Source organism: Lactuca sativa, chromosome 8 (assembly GCF_002870075.4).
Source record: "Lactuca sativa cultivar Salinas chromosome 8, Lsat_Salinas_v11, whole genome shotgun sequence".
NCBI classification, from domain to species: domain Eukaryota; kingdom Viridiplantae; phylum Streptophyta; class Magnoliopsida; order Asterales; family Asteraceae; genus Lactuca; species Lactuca sativa.
The window spans coordinates 12,624,111-12,635,343 of NC_056630.2; positions in this window are offsets into that span (position 1 = coordinate 12,624,111).

Sequence of the window (11,233 nt, forward strand, 5' to 3'; positions counted from 1 at the left end):
TTAAGTTTCTCATTCGCTCTGCCGCAGCATTACCCTCATTTGTCTCTCTTATATTATGGCGCATTTCCTCTCTTGGTTCATTTAACATCTCCTGTAGGACCTCATCTTCAAGATTTTTGTCTCGATCTTCTTTTAACAAAAAGTTATGTAAAATACAACATCACAAAAAAATGTCTCGATTTCTAAAATCATTGCCTACAATGTGCAAAAATCTTGCAACATGCTCTTCAATGGACATGCGTTGAGTAGCTCGAAGACCACCAACTTCTTGTAAGATAGTGTACAATTTCTTAAAAGCCTGCTCACTCATACGGATAAGTTCACGACATTGACCACCGTTTGAAAGGTCGTGTAGCAACTGTTCATGTATACGTCGTCGTTTTAAAATAAGCTTCCTAGAAGGTAATTTGGGACGGTTTGTGTTGGCAAGGGCACGATGTGTCAGAATGGCCATCAACAAGTAAATCAGATAAACTACTTGCATTTGCCTAACTCTCAGAAATTGAGCTGGTGTTTGTTGGTCACTATCCATCGTTACCTATTTTATGAAAATTATTAAACTGTGAATTTTGTTTTATAGGTTATAGAGATATTTAACAACTAGGATTGGTTAAGGAGCCTATGACTTGATTTTTTAGTATTTATTACAATGAAATTGTTCTAAAATTGTGATAACTAACTCTATATCTAAACAGAGTTACAGAACATTATAGGACAACATAAGAACATCATCCAATTTAATTTTACTATTTAAAAGCAAATAAACTAGATACCAAAGAATCTTTTGACTACATCAGACAATGTACATCATGAGGACAGACAATAGAGCAACTCAATCTTCTTCAATCTTGTACATATGGGATTGGTTGTTTGATCATCTCCATAGCTATATATCTTGATACATGGCAATCATATCAAAGGGTATATATGTAATTATACTATTAACTAGTACATTATGTATGTATATGTTCTGAGTTTTAGTTAACAAATAAAGCCGATTCTTTTTTAGTTTTAAGTAGAATTTTTATGAGTATTACTGTGTTTCAAAACATTCTGTGGTTCCTCTGTAAAGGCTTTTAATTTTGACTTAATACAGAAAATAAAATGGGGAAAATGTTGGAACATCCATGGTGTTTCGAATATCTAAAGCATAGCAAAATAAGTGGACATGTAGTTCTTGTTCCAAAGCCAAATTCCTCAAGAACATTAATGAACTAGTTTATAACCCGTGGGAACCACGGTTACAAAATTAATTAAGCTTTTTTAGTGAAAATTCAAAGTTATTAATCAATTATTTTAAATAAATTATTAATTAGGAGATTTTTTAGTTATATAAAACTATAATTATTGATTTTAAATAAATATGTGAAATTATATCACCTTATAATTTGTATTAATTTTATTTTAATGCTATTAATTTAATGTAGATATAGTGGAATATTTAAAATTTAAAATAATAATCAATATGTTGACATGTGGCAAGTATTAATTAGTAGACATAATATGGTGACACATGACAAAAGAAGAATAAAATATGAATTAATTAAGATGTTTAATAAGATGACACATGTCAAAAGGAGAATAAAACTATTCTTTTATTAGAATAGGAAAAAGAAGATTCACAACTATTCAATGAACACCATGTAAATTTGTTGTTCCTATCATCAATACTGCTGAATAAGAGAACTATCATGTTAGTTTATAATTTATATTCTTTGTCTTTATAGTATTTTGTTTGTTTCAATTTTAATTTTTTAATAAATTTATGGATGAGTTCTATAATCACAGTGACGTGGCAGATAATAATCATAAGATAATAATTATACAAAAGAAATTGATGAAGAAACCGTGTTCAAAAGAAGAAGAATCGTATTACAAGATATCAAAAAAAATGAAACCTGATGCTAGAACTGAACAACTTTAACAGAGCGTGAAGAAGGGAGAAGCACAACAACAACGTGAAGGAGGAAGAAGCACTGTAGCAACGATTGTATTTTCCTGCATTTTGCTGCTGTTAGGTGATTTTATATGGTTCAAGGGTAATATGGTAATCACGGGATTTTCTATGTATCGTTGATTCTCTTCTCTCCAAATCTCTCCAATTTGGGAGGAAGATTAGGAGAGAAAAGATACCTCCGATTTCCTTTCCTTTCTTCCCAAATCACTCTAAAAAATTAACTCGGAAACGCCACTGAATCCTTCTTTCTCTCCAATTCCATTCTTTTCTCTCGACTTCTCTCGTTAATTGCAACTTGGGAACATGGCGTAAGGCTGGTGGGTAGGAATGAGCATCGGAACCGGATACCCGCTTTTGGAATCGGAACCGCCTCGGAACTGCCGGTTTTGGAACGGAAACCGCCTTAAGCGGTTTCGGTTCTGCTTCATAAAGTTATGGAACCGCCACCACTCCGGTTTCGGTTTTCATTTTTTCGGAACCGCTACCCTCTGGGTACCCGTCGGAACCGGTTTATATATATATATATATATATATATATATATATATATATATATATATATATATATATGTGTGTGTGTGTGTGTGTGTGTGTGTGTGTGTGTTTGGGTTATTCTGTTTAAAGTAATTATTGTGTTATTGTAATCATAAATGTAGGCCAATCAAATTTACTTATTTTAAGAAAGTGATTAATATATATTATTGAATTAAATATAATTGAAAAAATCATCTTAATTAATTAGAAGGGTAATTTAGTCGATTAATATAGATTTAATAAAGGAAAATTGCATTTTTTAAGGGATCATAGATTTTATTAATTTTAAAAATCCGATTTTACAAATTATAATTCTTTTAATTCGACATTCTGACATAATATGTTTATGAGTATATTCAAAAATAAAAATAATCTTGAACCATAAATAATAAAAATATTCTTGAACCTATTTCTTTATCTTGAATTTAAAAACTTCTTGTAGAATAACAAATTCTTGAACAATCAATTGAAGAATAAAAACAACAAATACATTATTTTTTATAGAATACGGGTAACAATTTTTAATAATTACATCAAGATCTAATAACGACTAATACATTCTAAAAGAATAATGTGGTCCGTTTCAATTTTGTGGTCCGTTCTTCAAGCATCTACTTATGTGATTCCAACAGAATTGAAATTTGTCATTCCATTCCAACATAATTAGAATTCTTTCATCATTCCCACATCCTAAAAGCTTCTCGGAGTTTGTATTTCTCTATGTTATTCAACTATATCTCCAATACCCCCTTTCACATGGAAAAATTTTAGTTTAAAAAATAAGAAAACGTATTGACAAGTCATACCATCTTTACGAGCAAGGCACACACATGAAGACGGAAACCTTGCTCCGATAATCAGATATTCCAAAACTCAGTGAAGCAAATGATCAAACACCTGGTGGGCAATGAAAATCCAACACCATAAAAAATAAAAAAACTTACACACAGACATAGAAATAAAAATTAAAAGAAGCTTGAACACAAAATTGTTTATACTTGTAAAGTACAATAACCAAACCTCGAAAATCTATGAAAAAAATCCCAAAATTCATCAAGCTGCTCTCACCTATGATCACCAGAAACCAAAATCACATAAAACACTACAAAAAAAAAAAACAGAAATTTCACAGACGGAAAGTGTATTGTGTGGGTGGGTTTTTGATTTGCACTTACCTTCTACAGGGAATCGACCTTCTTTATGGAGTTGAGGAATGATTCTGTAAGTAGGAACACATGCTGCACTGATGTTGCGCACTATGATGGAGGGTAGACCCAGATCGCTGAAAGAGTCATTTGGCTTCTGTCGACCACGGAGGGATGAGACGCGAAGAAGAGGAGTTTCGATTTTGGGATGTGTCAGTCAGATTTGATAAGTGAAGAATGAAAAAAAGATCGTCACTGTGGTTTTAAAAATGGATGAAAATACCCAGGTAGCTAGGTCAATGGTTACCATAATTATAGACAATTATTTGTGGAAACTAATTATCAAATTACCTATTTACCCTTATTTATTTATTTAATTATTTATTTTTATTTTAAATATTTGATAGGCCCAATTTATGCATACAATAACACAATACTTACTTTAAACACCTGAACCTCTCTCTCTCTCTCTCTCTCTCTCTCTCTATATATATATATATATATATATATATATATATATATATATATATATATATATATATATATATATATATATATATATATATATGGGAGAGTTCAATTGAGAAAAAAAGGTTGAGAATGGAGGAATCATTCTCAGCCAATCATTTATTTTTACCGTAAAAGCCTCCAACGTACCGGCGGAAATGGGAAACGAATGCACATGTGTTTTCCAACATAACATATTTCCTTAAACTATGCTAATCATTATCTTAATATATACAAAAACATAGTTTTTTTTTTTTTTTTTTTTCGTTTTTTGTTAATTTTTATAAGTTATTTTTATCAAAAAATGATTTTAAATATACCAAAATTCATGATTTTTTATTCTCTACAAATAGACATCCATATTGATATAGTTTTAAGATAAAATAAAAAATTTATTTTTTTATATGTTCAGCTATCGTTATTCATAAATGAATAACAATGCATCAGGTTTATTACAGTACATTCGTATGATTTTTTTTTTACAATTTAAGTATCATTCATATATGAATATAACATATAATAAACATAGTATATTCGTATTTTAATATTGGACGATGAATTCACTTGTGAATATTAACATCGTATATTCACTTGTGAATATTAACATCGTATATTCACTTGTGAATATTAGATGGTATATTCACTTATGAGTATTAAATGATATTTCATATGTTAATATTACATAGTATTACATGGTATATCACATGTGAATATTACAGAATATATTCACTTGTGAATATTAGATGATATATTCACTTATGAATATTACACACTATATTCACATATGAATATTACAAGGTATATTCACTTATGAATATTGAAGGTATTTTGACAAATATATATAATTTTTATATGTTATTCACATATGAATAACATACAGACTTGCATATTTGTTTTGTGTTTTTAATAATCATATACTGATTCAGGTGAGAAAACATATTCATATGTGAATATAATGTGGTAATTTAGTTTATGCATTTCATCAAACAGTTGGAGTGCAAACAAGTTAACTATTTTAAAAATGTTAAAAATATAAAGTTATCAATTCCAAATCATCATATACTTCCGATTTCGACTTCAGATGCGACATCCTATCTCTGATCGATTTCTCAATTTGATTTTGATTTTCGAAAATCCGATTGGGAACCTGTGAGTATCGATTCCAAGTCCCTCAATGTCGATTGTGACTGCGAGTCCAGAACTCCGATTCCAATTTCATGAACAGCGAATAAATTCCGGTTTAGTTGAAGAAATCTGGATGATTATTGAAGGTTGGAGGAAATTTTTTGATGATGGACGAACAGTTATCGAATTCTCTATAGTTACGTATTTGAGATTGAATGTTATTACGATATTTACAAGTTTGCCACCGTGTCTTTTATGCTTAGATTAAATGAGTGGCTGAGAATGATTCCCCAATTCTCAACCTTTTTTATTTTCTCAATTGAACCCACCTCTCTCTCTCTCTCTCTCTCTACATATATATATACATATATATATATATATATATATATATATATATATATATACACCTTAATAAACATTTAGCCTTAAATGCTGAATTTTAAGAGGTACAAATCATATTGCCATTTGTATAATGAATTTATGCATTGCAAATCTTATCTGCGTCAACAAGTGAATCAATCAAATACATTCCCTCTATTTCAGCCAATTGAATTGGTCAAAACCAGTTGAATTTATTAGATCAACATTATATAGCTCTTTTAAATTACAGAGGCAGTTGGCATCCCCGATTTCGCCATTCTCTTCCTTGTTCGTCCCTATCTCCCTTCCCTGATGTATCGACACAACCACCGACCAGACCACTCACCACCACCGTACAAATCACCTCACCTGAGCGCACCACTCGGACCTCACATCTAATCAAACCACTGCATCATCACTCACGAGTTGTTTCCTCTCTTTATTTGTCATTGTCTCTCTAAGACCCCCTTGACCACCGTTGCTGCCACCTTTTACAACCACACAAAATGTGTGAGTGTGTGTTTGTTTGTGTTTTCAGGTCCAAAATCTTAGTCCTTTCTCCATATCCGTCCATATCAGGGTAAGAAGAAATCGACTCTCAGGCAACAATCATACCACTGCATACAACCCCCTTCTCTCTTTAACTATGTGTGTGTGTGTGTTTAGGTTTATAGGTACCAAATCTCGGCCCTCTCTCACCAACCATCGTAATACTTAATAAAGTTTCTAATTATGTGAGTGTTTCTCACTCTTCCTCTTATTTATGTTGATTATATTTCTTTATCTAATGTTATTTGAGTAATTATAACATTAATTTTATGGCACTACTCATTATGAATGCGTAAAGAACTGAAGGCATGGTTGAATTGTTTTTTATTTTTTTTGTGGCGAAGGTCTAGCTAAGAGGGCAAGTTGATTAGGGTTATAAGGGTAGTTTATCTTCTAGTATTTTCGCTTGTGTAAGGGTCACCGGTGGCTTTCATCTTCTTACATCTCCATGTGCATTTCCTCATGCTCACCAACTATTTGATGTAATTCCTAAAAGAGAATACAACTTGATATTTTTTTGTAAGTACCTAGATAAATGCAAAAACGATTGCTTTCTCTCTCATCAAGCTTTTTGTTTTCTTTTTATAGGATTTTAATCACGGATCTGGATCTATTCCTGTGTTCCACAACTGAGGTCTCTCTTTTTATACTATCTCTAACCGTATATGTGTATGTTTTTGTGTTTGTATATTTATGTTTGCATTCATGTGTATGTGTTTACAAGTCCTGTAATGTGGGACATTAAAATAGTTGACTTGACTTGAATACTTAAGGCCAAATGAATATTCATTAAGCATGTTTTTATCTTTCAGGTTATGGTGCTTCATAGGTACTATGTTTCTTGATTTGGTTTTTGTGTTTAGGTTTTGGATCTACTCCTTGGTCGACTGGTGTATGTGATTAGTTGAATGCACTTGGAAAGTTAAATGGCCAAGACAAGCCTCTCAAGTGCTAACTACGAGATTATTTTTATGTTTTTTTATGCAGATATGCTAAAACAAGCCTCTTCAATCATGTTTGAAATTCAAATTATGGGTAACAAATTGTAACATGCACACATGCACACATAACCACACACATTGGGACACACACATGAAATCAAATTGCAATATTTAAAAAGAAATTGATTTTTTAAGAAAATATTGTTTTTGGTTACTACAAATGAATTATAGCATTTTACTTTCAACCTTTTTTTTATTAGGATATTGTACTTTGGTATTTTACTGGGTAAACATATTAAATTACAATGTTCCAATAGGAAAATTGTTGAAAGTATATTGCTATACATATCAAAGTATCTGCAACATCATGTTTTGAGTGTAAAATTCTAAAACATAAGTATTGTTTAGATCTAGAAAATGTGGTTATTTTCTTCTGTGATTTTACTCAAATTTCATATGGATTATGAATTTGATGTGGGTTTTATTTACAACAGGGGAAGATTGGAAACATATTCCAAGAATCAAGGTGAGGAGCTCATAGTAGTGAATCTAGGTAGACAATGTAAATTAGGTCTCCTGTTACGATACCACTTCCATGAGAGGTTGTGGCAGGTAGGATTCTTCTAAACTTTCTTTTGGTTTCCCTGTTACAAGAAATATGTGCATAATTAAAAATATTATCGTTTGTTTAAATTGTTACTTCCATCCATGGCCAATCACACTCTTCGAGGTTAAAGATTTGTCGTTTACCACTCTCAATTTACAGGTTTGTTGATCCAATTTTTTGATTATTTGTCCACAAAAATCTCATTTCTTATGTTTTGCTTTTTTGCTTAAAATTTTTGTATCCAATGTAGTGCATGGTCATCTTCTTGGCATGTGTGTGTAATATATTTGTTAGTTGTTAGAACATAAATGTCAACACTTTGGTTATTATCATTCATAAAAAAAATTAATCGGTTAAAAAATTTAAAGAAGCTTTTGCAACTTTGTCATATGACAGGTGGAAAGCATCAAGAAAAGAAAACCATGTAATATTTTAAGAAGACTAATGTTGATGAAGTATGGAGATGGTTGACATATACATACAGGAAGGTGATTTAAAAAACTCTTTATTTGGTTAATATACTCTTTAAATATTGGAATTCTAAGTTATATCTTTATACATATTGTTATAGTTACTGTTTTGTTGTTATATTAACGATGTTTAAATTAGATTATTATGTATGGAACTATGAATGTCATTTGTTTTCATACTTATTGTGTTTTGTTTTTACACCAATATCTTATATTCGTTTGTTGTAAGTCAACTATTTATGTTACTTATTAGGTAAACATCATTATTTTTCGGAACTCACGAATTCATGTGTTTTTTGGGTTATTAATGCAAATTATATCATTCTATTAACTATTTATGTTACCACTGTTTTGTTTTTAGACCAATAAGTTACTTACCAAACCAAATTGTTAATAAATACTATATTTATTCTATTAAGTTCAAAAATAATATATTGATGGCTAATTTAAAATAAGTTAACAAACAAAATTGGTAAATATTAGAAATCCCATGGATATATTAGTTAGATTAATTTGTCATTAGAAAGATAACATGACGATATAAATCAAACAGCCAATGTAAATTCGTAGTGCCCACTTTGCCTCATCTTTATCACATGAGCAATTCATATATTTTTTGAAATCATATTTGAAACCCACAAGGCGGTCTCTTTCTCTATCTACGGGATTATCCATCTCTTTCTCTATGTCTGTCTAAATAATAGACTACAACAATTGAGCGCCAAAAATATAATCGTTTCTTTTCGTCTTTTTCTTTTTTAAGTAGAAATTATTAAGTTATTTATTTATTTTATTTTTTTTAAAAATAGTAAGTTCTCAATCTACATAAATTTTCCAAATAAGCATAAATTTAAATTTTAAACAAACATAGTGGCGGTCAACAATGATCTAGGTAGTCGAAATTTTTCAATTTTGAAAATTTCAAATATTATATTAAAAATTTAAATACTACACCAAAATTTAAAAAATTTAAATATTTATTTTCTTAGGATATATAAATATTTGAATAAATTTTTAGTAGATTATCTATATTCTAACAAGATAGATAATAGCAATAAAAAATTGTCATATTTATTAATTTTGTTAAGAGATAGGTAACCTTGAATCTTTTAAAAATAAATTCAAATATAATTAAGGATCTCCGCCTAGACATTGGTTAACTGTTTAGACTAATTAAGAGTCTCCAACTAGACATTGATTTATCAATTACCCGTCTATTGTGAAAAAAATAACATAGCTGAAAAAACGAATATTTAATTTGTTTTTAATTAACAATGTACATTTATATAAAAAAACAATGTACATTTATTTTTAATCAAGAGCAAAACTTTTTTTTACAAAAAAACATCAACATACTTCTATTAGTGAATCTTAACGAACAATCAATCATGTGTTTATGTACACTTGTAAAAAATCTCAACTTTTTATTTTTTATTTTTATTGATTTCATTTATACTAGTAGGGGTGTTCGTTTTGATGGATCAGTTTGATCCGATCCAATCAAGTAAATCCAAATTGATTTCGGTTTTAAAAAAATGGATCCGAATTGTCCAAACTAAATTTAAATCCGATCCGATCCGATCCAATTACAATTCGGTTGGTTCGGTTTTTATAATTTGGTTTTCAAAACCGAAACATTTTAAAACAACATATAATTATAAAATTACCCAACTTTATACAAGAAGAAAAAACAAATATTTTGTTTTGATTTGAAATTTAAAAACAACTAATAAGAAGATGTATTATAGTTAAATATTTTATAGATACAAAACTTTTGAGAGAAAATGCATATTAATGTTTTTTTATCGAGTGAAACGTTTTGAACCTATTTGAAAAAATAAATTACAAAATAAATAAATAACTATAGTTATATATTATAAATAGATAAATATAAATGTTTATTCGGTTTTTTGGACTATTCGGTTCTTATTTTATGAACCAAAACCAATCCGAAATCCAAAATAATAATTCGGGTTTTTTTGAAACCAATCCAAAAATCCGAATATCCGAACCAAATAGTCCAATTGGATAATTCGGTTTTATCCGAATAGTGAACAACCCTATATACTAGCATGTCTCTTAGGGAGGGGGAGTCATTCCCTTCCAATCCATTGAATTCACTTTCACATCACTTTATCTCTTTTATTTTTCTTCATCTTTTCCAACCCACAACACACGAAAATCCTATCTTTTTTAACCCAGTCAACTCATTCAATTAAAAAAATACAAATAATCAAGGTAAAATCTTAATTAGCAATAGAGTTACTGTCGGTACCACTCCCGCTTCAGCGAGTTGTTTGCTATGTGTTTTAAAACTTGTACCTTAGTTGTTTTGTATTTTTTTAGTTGAGTAGGTTGAGAGGGTTGAAAAAGATAGGATTTTCGTGTGTTGTGGGTTGGGAAAGATGAAAAAAAAAACAAAAGAGATAAAGTTATGTGGCAATGGGTTCAGTAGGTTGGGAGGGAATGACTCCTTCCTCCCTTATTGGTAATTGTTTAGATGTAGTAAACTATTGACGCAAAAGAACTAATCGTATTTTGAAATTAATTTAAAAACTATTCATACCCATCGCTTAGCGCGGATAAACGGCTAGTGTGTGTGTGTGTGTATATATATATATATATATATATATATATATAGATATATGATTTCATATAAATATGTGTTGCTTAGATCGGTTTAGAATATATTGGTCCGATTTTGTCCGTCTTTGGTCCGAATTGATTTGATTTCGATCGAACTAAATTGCGGTTTTGTCAACAAAAGTTAACAAAATTAATGTGACCGGGTTACCCGCTCCCGAAACCATAACCGCCGGTTTCGGGACTGGTTCCAAACATTTAAGAACTGCCTAGAGCGGTTCCGGTTCTAACTTTCTAGGAACCATCGGTTCCGGTTCCGGTTCTCGCCAAATGCGGGGGGTACCCGCCTATGCTCATCCCTACTGGTGGGTGTAGGCATCATGTTATCACATCCTAAAGTTATCACCTCACCAGCCATGTCAAAATGGTGTTATAACAAAAATTGGAGGAAATTGAC